Genomic DNA, 16,065 nt, shown 5'->3' on the forward strand with positions numbered 1-16,065 from the left:
AGCACCTCCTGATCTGAATCTTGAACTGGCTCCAAATTCTGCATGTCCACACCCCCTGTAGTAGATGATTGAGAATTAGTAGCAGTCACCACCGGCCATGTGCACTGGCTCAAAATTCAGCATGTCCACACCCCATGTAGTAGATGATTGAGAATTAGTAGCAATCACCACCGGATCCACTGTCAGGATGATCCATCCTCTCTCCTTCATCAGCTTCAGATCCCACTGTTTCCCTGAGCAGGAAGGTCTGGAATTGAAAATACAGAGGACATTAAACAACATTCACTCAGTACATGGCACTCATTTTGGTTTATAAGCTGGAAATTGAGCCATCAGTGCAGTGTCAAGAGTGTCAGGATGGCCAAGTGGTCTAAGGCGATGCGTTCAGGTCGCAGTCTCCTTTCGAGGTGTGGGTTCGAATCCCACTTCTGACAAGTGTCTTTTGCGAGGTGGATACATTTTTGGACTTTTTTTTTCCAAGCACCCGTATCAAAAACAATGTCAACAGTTTCTGTAAATTATCGATAAGATCTATTGTCCGTTGCTTGCACTAATTTCCTGAAGTTGGCTAAATCGCAGTAAATCGGTAAAGCGGGAAATCACAGCATCTTCAACAAATCGTGATAGAGGGGCAGAGATAAAGGTTTCGACCCTACATATCAAGAGCGCAGCTGTCAATAGTTCAGCAGGATCACAGTGCAGAAGGTTCAGTGGCACCAGGGTCCCCTGCGTCCCAATCACAGCTGATTTTTAACTTCTGTATTCAGGGCATGGGAGGGGTGTGTTGCATCGTGCACACACAGTGCCTGTTTCGCAGATAAGTTTTAATAAATACACAGAGAATAATATAGAGTCATTGGCCACGAGGAACACCTTCCCTGACCTTTTATTCTCTCCGGTTCCACGTCACCGCACTACCATCCAACTCCAAAACTCGGGGGAGACTAACACTCCCTACCTCCCTTGGTGTGCATCATAGGCGTGCCCATGACGAACACAACATTTCTCATTAACCAATACAAAACAAACATAGCTGCTCAAAAAAAAGATACTATACTAATCCAGTACACAAGAATAGTACACAACAAGAAATGCCACATTCAGTCAATCTACCCCGAATCCTTGCAGCCGCGTTGAGCATGGCGGTCGAGGACTCAAACTGTACCGTTCAAGTCCTTGTCTCAGAGGCACTGAGTTGATTGGTATGCAGCCAGGCACCTCCTGATCTGAATCTTGAACTGGCTCCAAATTCTGCATGTCCACACCCCTTGTAGTAGATGATTGAGAATTAGTAGCAGTCACCACCGGCCATGTGCACTGGCTCAAACTTCTGCATGTCCACACCCCAAGTAGTCGATTACTGCGAATTAGTAGCAGTCACCACCGGATTCACTGTCAGGATGATCCATCCTCTCTCCTTCATCAGCTTCAGATCCCACTGTTTCCCTGAGCAGGAAGGTCTGGAATTGAAAATACAGAGGACATTAAACAACATTCACTCAGTACATGGCACTCATTTTGGTTTATAAGCTGGAAATTGAGCCATCAGTGCAGTGTCAAGAGTGTCAGGATGGCCGAGTGGTCTAAGGCGCTGCGTTCAGGTTGCAGTCTCCTTTGGAGGCGTGGGTTCAAATCCCACTTCGGACAAGTGTCTTTTGCGAGGTGGATACATTTTTGGCCTTTTTTTTTTCCAAGCACCCGTATCAAAAACAATGTCAACAGTTTCTGTAAATTATCGATAAGATCTATTGTCCGTTGCTTGCACTAATTTCCTGAAGTTGGCTAAATCGCAGTAAATCGGTAAAGCGGGAAATCACAGCATCTTCAACAAATCGTGATAGAGGGGCAGAGATAAAGGTTTCGACCCTACATATCAAGAGCGCAGCTGTCAATAGTTCAGCAGGTTCACAGTGCAGAAGGTTCAGTGGCACCAGGGTCCCCTGCGTCCCAATCACAGTTGGTTTTTAACTTCTGTATTCAGGGCATGGGAGGGGTGTGTTGCATCGTGCCCACACGGTGCCTGTTTCGCAGATAAGTTTTAATAAATACACAGAGAATAATATAGAGTCATTGGCCACGAGGAACACCTTCCCTGACCTTTTATTCTCTCCGGTTCCACGTCACCGCACCTACCATCCAACTCCAAAACTCAGGGGAGACTAACACTCCCTACCTCCCTTGGTGTGCATCATAGGCGTGCCCATGACGAACACAACATTTCTCCTTAACCAATACAAAACAAACATAGCTGCTCAAAAAAAAGATACTGTACTAATCCAGTATACAAGAATAGTACACAACAAGAAATGCCACATTCAGTCAATCCACCCTGAATCCTTGCAGCCGCGTTGAGCATGGCGGTCGAGGACTGTACCGTTCAAGTCCTTGTCTCAGAGGCACTGAGTTGATTGGTATGGAGCCAGGCACCTCCTTATCTGAATCTTGAACTGGCTCCAAATTCTGCATGTCCAAACCCCCTGTAGTAGATGATTGAGAATTAGTAGCAGTCACCACCGGCCATGTGCACTGGCTCAAAATTCAGCATGTCCACACCCCATGTAGTAGATGATTGAGAATTAGTAGCAGTCACCACCGGATCCACTGTCAGGATTATCCATCCTCTCTCCTTCATCAGCTTCAGATCCCACTGTTTCCCTGAGCAGGAAGGTCTGGAATTGAAAATTCAGAGGACATTAAACAACATTCACTCAGTACATGGCACTCATTTTGGATTATAAGCTGGAAATTGAGCCATCAGTGCAGTGTCAAGAGTGTCAGGATGGCCAAGTGGTCTAAGGCAATGCGTTCAGGTCGCAGTCTCATTTGGAGGCGTGGGTTCGAATCCCACTTCTGACAAGTGTCTTTTGCGAGGTGGATACATTTTTGGACTTTTTTTTTCCAAGCACCCGTATCAAAAACAATGTCAACAGTTTCTGTAAATTATCGATAAGATCTATTGTCCGTTGCTTGCACTAATTTCCTGAAGTTGGCTAAATCGCAGTAAATCGGTACAGCGGGAAATCACAGCATCTTCAACAAATCGTGATAGAGGAGCAGAGATAAAGGTTTCGACCCTACATATCAAGAGCGCAGCTGTCAATAGTTCAGCAGGATCACAGTGCAGAAGGTTCAGTGGCACCAGGGTCCCCTACGTCCCAATCACAGCTGGTTTTTAACTTCTGTATTCAGGGCATGGGAGGGGTGTGTTGCATCGTGCACACACGGTGCCTGTTTCGCAGATAAGTTTTAATAAATACACAGAGAATAATATAGAGTCATTGGCCACGAGGAACACCTTCCCTGACCTTTTATTCTCTCCGGTTCCACGTCACCGCACTACCATCCAACTCCAAAACTCGGGGGAGACTAACACTCCCTACCTCCCTTGGTGTGCATCATAGGCGTGCCCATGACGAACACAACATTTCTCCTTAACCAATACAAAACAAACATAGCTGCTCAAAAAAAAGATACTATACTAATCCAGTATACAAGAATAGTACACAACAAGAAATGCCACATTCAGTCAATCCACCCCGAATCCTTGCAGCCGCGTTGAGCATGGCGGTCGAGGACTCAAACTGTACCGTTCAAGTCCTTGTCTCAGAGGCACTGAGTTGATTGGTATGGAGCCAGGCACCTCCTGATCTGAATCTTGAACTGGCTCCAAATTCTGCATGTCCACACCCCTTGTAGTAGATGATTGAGAATTAGTAGCAGTCACCACCGGCCATGTGCACTGGCTCAAACTTCTGCATGTCCACACCCCAAGTAGTCGATGACTGCGAATTAGTAGCAGTCACTACCGGATTCACTGTCAGGATGATCCATCCTCTCTCCTTCATCAGCTTCAGATCCCACTGTTTCCCTGAGCAGGAAGGTCTGGAATTGAAAATACAGAGGACATTAAACAACATTCACTCAGTACATGGCACTCATTTTGGTTTATAAGCTGGAAATTGAGCCATCAGTGCAGTGTCAAGAGTGTCAGGATGGCCGAGTGGTCTAAGGCGCTGCGTTCAGGTTGCAGTCTCCTTTGGAGGCGTGGGTTCAAATCCCACTTCTGACAAGTGTCTTTTGCGAGGTGGATACATTTTTGGCCTTTTTTTTTTCCAAGCACCCGTATCAAAAACAATGTCAACAGTTTCTGTAAATTATCGATAAGATCTATTGTCCGTTGCTTGCACTAATTTCCTGAAGTTGGCTAAATTGCAGTAAATCGGTAAAGCGGGAAATCACAGCATCTTCAACAAATCGTGATAGAGGGGCAGAGATAAAGGTTTCGACCCTACATATCAAGAGCGCAACTGTCAATAGTTCAGCAGGTTCACAGTGCAGAAGGTTCAGTGGCACCAGGGTCCCCTGCGTCCCAATCACAGCTGGTTTTTAACTTCTGTATTCAGGGCATGGGAGGGGTGTGTTGCATCGTGCCCACACAGTGCCTGTTTCGCAGATAAGTTTTAATAAATACACAGAGAATAATATAGAGTCATTGGCCACGAGGAACACCTTCCCTGACCTTTTATTCTCTCTGGTTCCACGTCACCGCGCCTACTATCCAACTCCAAAACTCAGGGGAGACTAACACTCCCTACCTCCCTTGGTGTGCATCATAGGCGTGCCCATGACGAACACAACATTTCTCCTTAACCAATACAAAACAAACATAGCTGCTCAAAAAAAAGATACTATACTAATCCAGTATACAAGAATAGTACACAACAAGAAATGCCACATTCAGTCAATCCACCCTGAATCCTTGCAGCCGCGTTGAGCATGGCAGTCGAGGACTCAAACTGTACCGTTCAAGTCCTTGTCTCAGAGGCACTGAGTTGATTGGTATGGAACCAGGCACCTCCTGATCTGAATCTTGAACTGGCTCCAAATTCTGCATGTCCAAACCCCCTGTAGTAGATGATTGAGAATTAGTAGCAGTCACCACCGGCCATGTGCACTGGCTCAAAATTCAGCATGTCCACACCCCATGTAGTAGATGATTGAGAATTAGTAGCAGTCACCACCGGATCCACTGTCAGGATGATCCATCCTCTCTCCTTCATCAGCTTCAGATCCCACTGTTTCCCTGAGCAGGAAGGTCTGGAATTGAAAATACAGAGGACATTAAACAACATTCACTCAGTACATGGCACTCATTTTGGTTTATAAGCTGGAAATTGAGCCATCAGTGCAGTGTCACGATTGTCAGGATGGCCGAGTGGTCTAAGGCACTGCGTTCAGGTCGCAGTCTCATTTGGAGGTGTGGGTTCGAATCCCACTTCTGACAAGTGTCTTTTGCGAGGTGGATACATATTTTGACTTTTTTTTTCCAAGCACCCGTATCAAAAACAATGTCAACAGTTTCTGTAAATTATCGATAAGATCTATTGTCCGTTGCTTGCACTAATTTCCTGAAGTTGGCTAAATCGCAGTAAATCGGTAAAGCGGGAAATCACAGCATCTTCAACAAATCGTGATAGAGGAGCAGAGATAAAGGTTTTGACCCTACATATCAAGAGCGCAGCTGTCAATAGTTCAGCAGGTTCACAGTGCAGAAGGTTCAGTGGCACCAGGGTCCCCTGCGTCCCAATCACAGCTGGTTTTTAACTTCTGTATTCAGGGCATGGGAGGGGTGTGTTGCATCGTGCACACATGGTGCCTATTTCGCAGATAAGTTTTAATAAATACACAGAGAATAATATAGAGTCATTGGCCACGAGGAACACCTTCCCTGGCCTTTTATTCTCTCCGGTTCCACGTCACCGCGCCTACTATCCAACTCCAAAACTCGGGGGAGACTAACACTCCCTACCTCCCTTGGTGTGCATCATAGGCGTGCCCATGACGAACACAACATTTCTCCTTAACCAATACAAAACAAACATAGCTGCTCAAAAAAAAGATACTGTACTAATCCAGTATACAAGAATAGTACACAACAAGAAATGCCACATTCAGTCAATCCACCCCGAATCCTTGCAGCCGCGTTGAGCATGGCGGTCGAGGACTCAAACTGTACCGTTCAAGTCCTTGTCTCAGAGGCACTGAGTTGATTGGTATGGAGCCAGGCACCTCCTTATCTGAATCTTGAACTGGCTCCAAATTCTGCATGTCCACACCCCCTGTAGTAGATGATTGAGAATTAGTAGCAGTCACCACCGGCCATGTGCACTGGCTCAAAATTCAGCATGTCCACACCCCATGTAGTAGATGATTGAGAATTAGTAGCAGTCACCACCGGATCCACTGTCAGGATTATCCATCCTCTCTCCTTCATCAGCTTCAGATCCCACTGTTTCCTTGAGCAGGAAGGTCTGGAATTGAAAATAGAGAGGACATTAAACAACATTCACTCAGTACATGGCACTCATTTTGGTTTATAAGCTGGAAATTGAGCCATCAGTGCAGTGTCAAGAGTGTCAGGATGGCCGAGTGGTCTAAGGTGCTGCGTTCAGGTCGCAGTCTCCTTTGGAGGCGTGGGTTCAAATCCCACTTCTGACAAGTGTCTTTTGCGAGGTGGATAAATTTTTGGACTTTTTTTTTCCAAGCACCCGTATCAAAAACAATGTCAACAGTTTCTGTAAATTATCGATAAGATCTATTGTCCGTTGCTTGCACTAATTTCCTGAAGTTGGCTAAATCGCAGTAAATCGGTAAAGCGGGAAATCACAGCATCTTCAACAAATCGTGATAGAGGGGCAGAGATAAAGGTTTCGACCCTACATATCAAGAGCGCAGCTGTCAATAGTTCAGCAGGTTCACAGTGCAGAAGGTTCAGTGGCACCAGGGTCCCCTGCGTCCCAATAACAGCTGGTTTTTAACTTCTGTATTCAGGGCATGGGAGGGGTGTGTTGCATCGTGCACACATGGTGCCTGTTTCGCAGATAAGTTTTAATAAATACACAGAGAATAATATGGAGTCATTGTCCACGAGGAACACCTTCCCTGGCCTTTTATTCTCTCCGGTTCCACGTCACCGCGCCTACCATCCAACTCCAAAACTCGGGGGAGACTAACACTCCCTACCTCCCTTGGTGTGCATCATAGGCGTGCCCATGACGAACACAACATTTCTCCTTAACCAATACAAAACAAACATAGCTGCTCAAAAATAAGATACTATACTAATCCAGTATACAAGAATAGTACACAACAAGAAATGCCACATTCAGTCAATCCACCCCGAATCCTTGCAGCCGCGTTGAACATGGCGGTCGAGGACTCAAACTCTACCGTTCAAGTCCTTGTCTCAGAGGCACTGAGTTGATTGGTATGGATCCAGGCACCTCCTGATCTGAATCTTGAACTGGCTCCAAATTCTGCATGTCCACACCCCTTGTAGTAGATGATTGAGAATTAGTAGCAGTCACCACCGGCCATATGAACTGGCTCAAACTTCTGCTTGGCCACACCCCAAGTAGTCGATGATTGAGAATTAGTAGCAGTCACCACCGGATTCACTGTCAGGATGATCCATCCTCTCTCCTTCATCAGCTTCAGATCCCACTGTTTCCCTGAGCAGGAAGGTCTGGAATTGAAAATGCAGAGGACATTAAACAACATTCACTCAGTACATGGCACTCATTTTGGTTTATAAGCTGGAAATTGAGCCATCAGTGCAGTGGCAAGAGTGTCAGGATGGCCGAGTGGTCTAAGGTGCTGTGTTCAAGTCGCAGTCTCCTTTGGAGGCGTGGGTTCGAATCCCACTTCTGACAAGTGTCTTTTGCGAGGTGGATACATTTTCTGACTTTTTTTTTCCAAGCACCCGTATCAAAAACAATGTCAACAGTTTCTGTAAATTATCGATAAGATCTATTGTCCGTTGCTTGCACTAATTTCCTGAAGTTGGCTAAATCGCAGTAAATCGGTAAAGCAGAAAATCACAGCATCTTCAACAAATCGTGATAGAGGGGCAGAGATAAAGGTTTCGACCCTACATATCAAGAGCGCAGCTGTCAATAGTTCAGCAGGTTCACAGTGCAGAAGGTTCAGTGGCACCAGGGTCCCCTGCGTCCCAATCACAGCTGGTTTTTAACTTCTGTATTCAGGGCATGGGAGGGGTGTGTTGCATCGTGCACACACAGTGCCTGTTTCGCAGATAAGTTTTAATAAATACACAGAGAATAATATAGAGTCATTGGCCACGAGGAACACCTTCCCTGACCTTTTATTCTCTCCGGTTCCACGTCACCGCGCCTACCATCCAACTCCAAAACTCGGGGGAGACTAACACTCCCTACCTCCCTTGGTGTGCATCATAGGCGTGCCCATGACGAACACAACATTTCTCCTTAACCAATACAAAACAAACATAGCTGCTCAAAAAAAAGATACTATACTAAACCAGTATACAAGAATAGTACACAACAATAAATACCACATTCAGTCAATCCACCCCGAATCCTTGCAGCCGTGTTGAGCATGGCGGTCGAGGACTCAAACTGTACCGTTCAAGTCCTTGTCTCAGAGGCACTGAGTTGATTGGTATGGAGCCAGGCACCTCCTGATCTGAATCTTGAACTGGCTCCAAATTCTGCATGTCCACACCCCCTGTAGTAGATGATTGAGAATTAGTAGCAGTCACCACCGGCCATATGCACTGGATCAAAATTCTGCAAGTCCACACCCCATGTAGTAGATGATTGAGAATTAGTAGCAGTCACCACCGGATCCACTGTCAGGATGATCCATCCTCTCTCCTTCATCAGCTTCAGATCCCACTGTTTCCCTGAGCAGGAAGGTCTGGAATTGAAAATACAGAGGACATTAAATAACATTCACTCAGTACATGGCACTCATTTTGGTTTATAAGCTGGAAATTGAGCCATCAGTGCAGGGTTACAAGTGTCAGGATGGCCGAGTGGTCTAAGGTGCTGCGTTCAGGTCGCAGTCTCCTTTGGAGGCGTGGGTTCGAATCCCACTTCTGACAAGTGTCTTTTGCGAGGTGGATACATTTTTTGACTTTTTTTTTCCAAGCACCCGTATCAAAAACAATGTCAACAGTTTCTGTAAATTATCGATAAGATCTATTGTCCGTTGCTTGCACTAATTTCCTGAAGTTGGCTAAATCGCAGTAAATCGGTAAAGCGGGAAATCACAGCATCTTCAACAAATACTGATAGAGGGGCAGAGATAAAGGTTTTGACCCTACATATCAAGAGCGCAGCTGTCAATAGTTCAGCAGGTTCACAGTGCAGAAGGTTCAGTGGCACCAGGGTCCCCTGCGTCCCAATCACAGCTGGTTTTTAACTTCTGTATTCAGGGCATGGGAGGGGTGTGTTGCATCGTGCACACATGGTGCCTGTTTCGCAGATAAGTTTTAATAAATACACAGAGAATAATATGGAGTCATTTTCCACGAGGAACACCTTCCCTGGCCTTTTATTCTCTCCGGTTCCACGTCACCGCGCCTACCATCCAACTCCAAAACTCGAGGGAGACTAACACTCCCTACCTCCCTTGGTGTGCATCATAGGCGTGCCCATGACGAACACAACATTTCTCCTTAACCAATACAAAACAAACATAGCTGTTCAAAAAAAAGATACTATACTAATCCAGTATACAAGAATAGTACACAACAAGAAATGCCACATTCAGTCAATCCACCCCGAATCCTTGCAGCCGCGTTGAACATGGCGGTCGAGGACTCAAACTGTACCGTTCAAGTCCTTGCTCAGAGGCACTGAGTTGATTGGTATGGAGCCAGGCACCTCCTGATCTGAATCTTGAACTGGCTCCAAATTCTGCATGTCCACACCCCTTGTAGTAGATGATTGAGAATTAGTAGCAGTCACCACCGGCCATGTGCACTGGTTCAAACTTCTGCATGTCCACACCCCAAGTAGTCGATGATTGAGAATTAGTAGCAGTCACCACCGGATTCACTGTCAGGATGATCCATCCTCTCTCCTTCATCAGCTTCAGATCCCACTGTTTCCCTCAGCAGGAAGGTCTGGAATTGAAAATACAGAGGACATTAAACAACATTCACTCAGTACATGGCACTCATTTTGGTTTATAAGCTGGAAATTGAGCCATCAGTGCAGTGTCAATAGTGTCAGGATGGCTGAGTGGTCTAAGGCGCTGCGTTCAGGTTGCAGTCTCCTTTGGAGACGTGGGTTCGAATCCCACTTCTGACAAGTGTCTTTTGCGAGGTGGATACATTTTTGGACTTTTTTTTTCCAAGCACCCGTATCAAAAACAATGTCAACAGTTTCTGTAAATTATCGATAAGATCTATTGTCCGTTGCTTGCACTAATTTCCTGAAGTTGGCTAAATCGCAGTAAATCGGTAAAGCGGGAAATCACAGCATCTTCAACAAATCGTGATAGAGGGGCAGAGATAAAGGTTTCGACCCTACATATCAAGAGCGCAGCTGTCAATAGTTCAGCAGGTTCACAGTGCAGAAGGTTCAGTGGCACCAGGGTCCCCTGCGTCCCAATCACAGCAGGTTTTTAATTTCTGTATTCAGGGCATGGGAGGGGTGTGTTGCATCGTGCACACACGGTGCCTGTTTCGCAGATAAGTTTTAATAAATACACAGAGAATAATATAGAGTCATTGGCCACGAGGAACACCTTCCCTGACCTTTTATTCTCTCCGGTTCCACGTCACTGCGCCTACCATCCAACTCCAAAAGTTGGGGGAGACTAACACTCCCTACCTCCCTTGGTGTGCATCATAGGCGTGCCCATGACGAACACAACATTTCTCCTTAACCAATACAAAACAAACATAGCTGCTCAAAAAAAAGATACTATACTAATCCAGTATACAAGAATAGTACACAACAAGAAATGCCACATTCAGTCAATCCACCCCGAATCCTTGCAGCCGCGTTGAACATGGCGGTCGAGGACTCAAACTGTACCGTTCAAGTCCTTGCTCAGAGGCACTGAGTTGATTGGTATGGAGCCAGGCACCTCCTGATCTGAATCTTGAACTGGCTCCAAATTCTGCATGTCCACACCCCCTGTAGTAGATGATTGAGAATTAGTAGCAGTCACCACCGGCCATGTGCACTGGCTCAAAATTCAGCATGTCCACACCCCATGTAGTAGATGATTGAGAATTAGTAGCAGTCACCACCGGATTCACTGTCAGGATGATCCATCCTCTCTCCTTCATCAGCTTCAGATCCCACTGTTTCCCTGAGCAGGAAGGTCTGGAATTGAAAATACAGAGGACATTAAATAACATTCACTCAGTACATGGCACTCATTTTGGTTTATAAGCTGGAAATTGAGCCATCAGTCTGGTGTCAAGAGTGTCAGGATGGCCGGGTGGTCTAAGGTGCTGCATTCAGATCACAGTCTCCCTTGGAGATGTGGGTTCAAACCCCTCTTCTCACAAGTGTCTTTTGCGAGGTGGATACATTTTTGGACTTTTTTTTTTCCAAGCACCCTTATCAAAAACAATGTCAACAGTTTCTGTAAATTATCGATAAGATCTATTGTCCGTTGCTTGCACTAATTGCCTGAAGTTTGCTAAATCGCAGTAAATCGATAAAGCAGGAAATCACAGCATCTTCAACAAATCGTGATAGAGGGGCCGAGATAAAGGTTTCGACCCTACATATCAAAAACACAGCTGTCAATAGTTCAGCAGGTTCACAGTGCAGAAGGTTCAGTGGCACCAGGGTCCCCTGCGTCCCAATCACAGCTGGTTTTTAACTTCTGTATTCAGGGCATGGGAGGGGTGTGTTGCATTGTGCATGCAAAGTGCCTGTTTCGCAAATAAGTTTGAATAAATACACAGAGAATAATATAGAGTCATTGGCCACGAGGAACACCTTCCCTGACCTTTTATTCTCTCCGGTTCAACGTCACCGTGCCTACCATCCAACTCCAAAACTCGGGGGAGACTAACACTCCCTACCTCCCTTGGTGTGCATCATAGGCGTGCCCATGACGAACACAACATTTCTCCTTAACCAATACAAAACAAACATAGCTGCTCAAAAAAAAAGATACTATACTAAACCAGTATACAAGAATAGTACACAACAAGAAATGCCACATTCAGTGAATCCACCCCGAATCCTTGCAGCCGCGTTGAGCATGGCGGTCGAGGACTCAGACTGTACCGTTCAAGTCCTTGTCTCAGAGGCACTGAGTTGATTGGTATGGAGCCAGGCACCTCCTAATCTGAATCTTGAACTGGCTCCAAATTCTGCATGTCCACACCCCTTGTAGTAGATGATTGAGAATTAGTAGCAGTCACCACCGGCCATGTGCACTGGCTCAAACTTCTGCATGTCCACACCCCAAGTAGTCGATGATAGAGAATTAGTAGCAGTCACCACCGGATTCACTGTCAGGATGATCCATCCTCTCTCCTTCATCAGCTTCAGATCCCACTGTTTCCCTGAGCAGGAAGGTCTGGAATTGAAAATACAGAGGACATTAAACAACATTCACTCAGTACATGGCACTCAATTTGGTTTATAAGCTGGAAATTGAGCCATCAGTGCAGTGTCAAGAGTGTCAGGATGGCCGAGTGGTCTAAGGCGCTGCGTTCAGGTAGCAGTCTCCTTTGGAGGCGTTGGTTCGAATCCCACTTCTGACAAGTGTCTTTTGCGAGGTGGATACATTTTTGGACTTTTTTTTTCCAAGCACCCGTATCAAAAACAATGTCAACAGTTTCTGTAAATTATCGATAAGATCTATTGTCCGTTGCTTGCACTAATTTCCTGAAGTTGGCTAAATCGCAGTAAATCGGTAAAGCGGGAAATCACAGCATCTTCAACAAATCGTGATAGAGGGGCAGAGATAAAGGTTTCGACCCTACATATCAAGAGCGCAGCTGTCAATAGTTCAGCAGGTTCACAGTGCAGAAGGTTCAGTGGCACCAGGGTCCCCTGCGTCCCAATCACAGCTGGTTTTTAACTTCTGTATTCAGGGGATGGGAGGGGTGGGGGTGTTGCGTCGTGCACACACAGTGCCTGTTTTGCAGAGAAGTTTTAATAAATACACAAAGAATAATATGGAGTCTTTGGCCACGAGGAACACCTTCCCCTACCTTTTATTCTCTCCGATTCCACATCACTGCACCTAACATCCAACTCCAAAACTCGGGGGAGACTAACACTCCCTACCTCCCTTGGTGTGCATCATGGGCGTGCCCATGACGAACACAACATTTCTCCTTAACCAATACAAAACAAACATAGCTGCTCAAAAAAAAGATACTATACTAATCCAGTATACAAGAATAGTACACAACAATAAATACCACATTCAGTCAATCCACCCCGAATCCTTGCAGCCGGGTTGAGCATGGCGGTCGAGGTCTCAAACTGTACCGTTCAAGTCCTTGTCTCAGAGGCACTGAGTTGATTGGTATGGAGCCAGGCACCTCCTGATCTGAATCTTGAACTGGCTTCAAATTCTGCATGTCCACACCCCATGTAGTAGATGATTGAGAATTAGTAGCAGTCACCACCGGCCATGTGCACTGGCTCAAACTTCTGCATGTCCACACCCCAAGTAGTCGATGATTGCGAATTAGTAGCAGTCACCACCGGATTCACTGTCAGGATGATCCATCCTCTCTCCTTCATCAGCTTCAGATCCCACTGTTTCCCTGAGCAGGAAGGTCTGGAATTGAAAATACAGAGGACATTAAACAACATTCACTCAGTACATGGCACTCATTTTGGTTTATAAGCTGGAAATTGAGCCATCAGTGCAGAGTCAAGAGTGTCAGGATGGCCGAGTGGTCTAAGGCGCTGCGTTCAGGTCGCAGTCTCCTTTGGAGGCGTGGGTTCGAATCCCACTTCTGACAAGTGTCTTTTGCGAGGTGGATACATTTTTGGACTTTTTTTTTCCAATCACCCGTATCAAAAACAATGTCAACAGTTTCTGTAAATTATCGATAAGATCTATTGTCCGTTGCTTGCACTAATTTCCTGAAGTTGGCTAAATTGCAGTAAATCGGTAAAGTGGGAAATCACAGCATCTTCAACAAATCGTGATAGAGGGGCAGAGATAAAGGTTTCGACCCTACATATCAAGAGCGCAGCTGTCAATAGTTCAGCAGGTTCACAGTGCAGAAGGTTCAGTGGCACCAGGGTCCCCTGCGTCCCAATCACAGCTGGTTTTTAACTTCTGGATTCAGGGCATGGGAGGGGTGTGTTGCATCGTGCACACACGGTGCCTGTTTCGCAGATAAGTTTTAATAAATACACAGAGAATAATATAGAGTCATTGGCCACGAGGAACACCTTCCCTGACCTTTTATTCTCTCCGGTTCCACGTCACCGCGCCTACCATCCAACTCCAAAAGTTGGGGGAGACTAACACTCCCTACCTCCCTTGGTGTGCATCATAGGCGTGCCCATGACGAACACAACATTTCTCCTTAACCAATACAAAACAAACATAGCTGCTCAAAAAAAAGATACTATACTAATCCAGAATACAAGAATAGTACACAACAAAAAATGCCACATTCAGTCAATCCACCCAGAATCCTTGCAGCCGCGTTGAGCATGGCGGTCGAGGACTCAAACTGTACCGTTCAAATCTTTGTCTCAGAGGCACTGAGTTGATTGGTATGGAGCCAAGCACCTCCTGATCTGAATCTTGAACTGGCTCCAAATTCTGCATGTCCACACCCCTTGTAGTAGATGATTGAGAATTAGTAGCAGTCACCACCGGCCATGTGCACTGGCTCAAACTTCTGCATGTCCACACCCCAAGTAGTCGATGATTGCGAATTAGTAGCAGTCACCACCGGATTCACTGTCAGGATGATCCATCCTCTCTCCTTCATCAGCTTCAGATCCCACTGTTTCCCTGAGCAGGAAGGTCTGGAATTGAAAATACAGAGGACATTAAACAAAATTCACTCAGTACATGGCACTCATTTTGGTTTATAAGCTTGAAATTGAGCCATCAGTCCAGTGTTAAGAGTGTCAGGATGGCCGAGTGGTCTAAGGCGCTGCGTTCAGGTCGCAGTCTCCTTTGGAGGCGTGGGTTCGAATTCCACTTCTGACAAGTGTCTTTTGCGAGGTGGATACATTTTTGGACTTTTTTTTTCCAAGCACCCGTATCAAAAACAATGTCAACAGTTTCTGTAAATTATCGATAAGATCTATTGTCCGTTGCTTGCACTAATTTCCTGAAGTTGGCTAAATCGCAGTAAATCGGTAAAGCGGGAAATCACAGCATCTTCAACAAATCGTGATAGAGGGGCAGAGATAAAGGTTTCGACCCTACATATCAAGAGCGCAGCTGTCAATAGTTCAGCAGATTCACAGTGCAGAAGGTTCAGTGGCACCAGGGTCCCCTGCGTCCCAATCACAGCTGGTTTTTAACTTCTGTATTCAGGGCATCGGAGGGGTGTGTTGCATCGTGCACACACGGTGCCTGTTTCGCAGATAAGTTTTAATAAATACACAGAGAATAATATAGAGTCATTGGCCACGAGGAACACCTTCCCTGACCTTTTATTCTCTCCAGTTCCACGTCACCGTGCCTACCATCCAACTCCAAAAGTTGGGGGAGACTAACACTCCCTACCTCCCTTGGTGTGCATCATAGGCGTGCCCATGACGAACACAACATTTCTCCTTAAACAATACAAAACAAACATAGCTGCTCAAAAAAAAGATACTATACTAATCCAGTATACAAGAATAGTACACAACAAGAAATGCCACATTCAGTCAATCCACCCCGAATCCTTGCAGCCGCGTTGAGCATGGCGGTCGAGGACTCAAACTGTACCGTTCAAGTCCTTGTCTCAGAGGCACTGAGTTGATTGGTATGGAGCCAGGCACCTCCTGATCTGAATCTTGAACTGGCTCCAAATTCTGCATGTCCAACCCCCTTGTAGTAGATGATTGAGAATTAGTAGCAGTCACCACCGGCCATGTGCACTGGCTCAAACTTCTGCATGTCCACACCCCATGTAGTCGATGATTGAGAATTAGTAGCAGTCACCACCGGATTCACTGTCAGGATGATCCATCCTCTCTCCTTCATCAGCTTCAGATCCCACTGTTTCCCTGAGCAGGAAGGTCTGGAATTGAAAATACAGAGGACATTAAACAACATTCA

At 45.9% G+C, this 16,065-nt stretch overlaps 7 non-coding genes across 7 annotated transcripts; all 7 read left to right on the forward strand.

Moving 5' to 3' along the window:
- Positions 1-3,986: 3,986 nt before the first annotated feature.
- TRNAL-CAG (transfer RNA leucine (anticodon CAG)) lies at positions 3,987-4,069 on the forward strand. The gene has a single exon. It is a non-coding gene; the product is annotated as a tRNA-Leu (tRNA).
- A 2,346-nt stretch (positions 4,070-6,415) lies between these two features.
- TRNAL-CAG (transfer RNA leucine (anticodon CAG)) lies at positions 6,416-6,498 on the forward strand. Its single transcript has one exon. It is a non-coding gene; the product is annotated as a tRNA-Leu (tRNA).
- Positions 6,499-7,629: 1,131 nt separating this feature from the next.
- Positions 7,630-7,712, forward strand: TRNAL-CAA (transfer RNA leucine (anticodon CAA)). Its single transcript has one exon. It is a non-coding gene; the product is annotated as a tRNA-Leu (tRNA).
- A 1,131-nt stretch (positions 7,713-8,843) lies between these two features.
- Positions 8,844-8,926, forward strand: TRNAL-CAG (transfer RNA leucine (anticodon CAG)). Its single transcript has one exon. It is a non-coding gene; the product is annotated as a tRNA-Leu (tRNA).
- Positions 8,927-10,056: 1,130 nt separating this feature from the next.
- On the forward strand, positions 10,057-10,139 carry TRNAL-CAG (transfer RNA leucine (anticodon CAG)). The gene has a single exon. It is a non-coding gene; the product is annotated as a tRNA-Leu (tRNA).
- A 3,564-nt stretch (positions 10,140-13,703) lies between these two features.
- On the forward strand, positions 13,704-13,786 carry TRNAL-CAG (transfer RNA leucine (anticodon CAG)). Its single transcript has one exon. It is a non-coding gene; the product is annotated as a tRNA-Leu (tRNA).
- Positions 13,787-14,917: 1,131 nt separating this feature from the next.
- TRNAL-CAG (transfer RNA leucine (anticodon CAG)) lies at positions 14,918-15,000 on the forward strand. The gene has a single exon. It is a non-coding gene; the product is annotated as a tRNA-Leu (tRNA).
- The last annotated feature ends 1,065 nt before the right edge of the window (positions 15,001-16,065 follow it).

The sequence above is a fragment of the Pleurodeles waltl genome, unplaced genomic scaffold, assembly GCF_031143425.1.
Source record: "Pleurodeles waltl isolate 20211129_DDA unplaced genomic scaffold, aPleWal1.hap1.20221129 scaffold_39, whole genome shotgun sequence".
NCBI lineage: Eukaryota > Metazoa > Chordata > Amphibia > Caudata > Salamandridae > Pleurodeles > Pleurodeles waltl.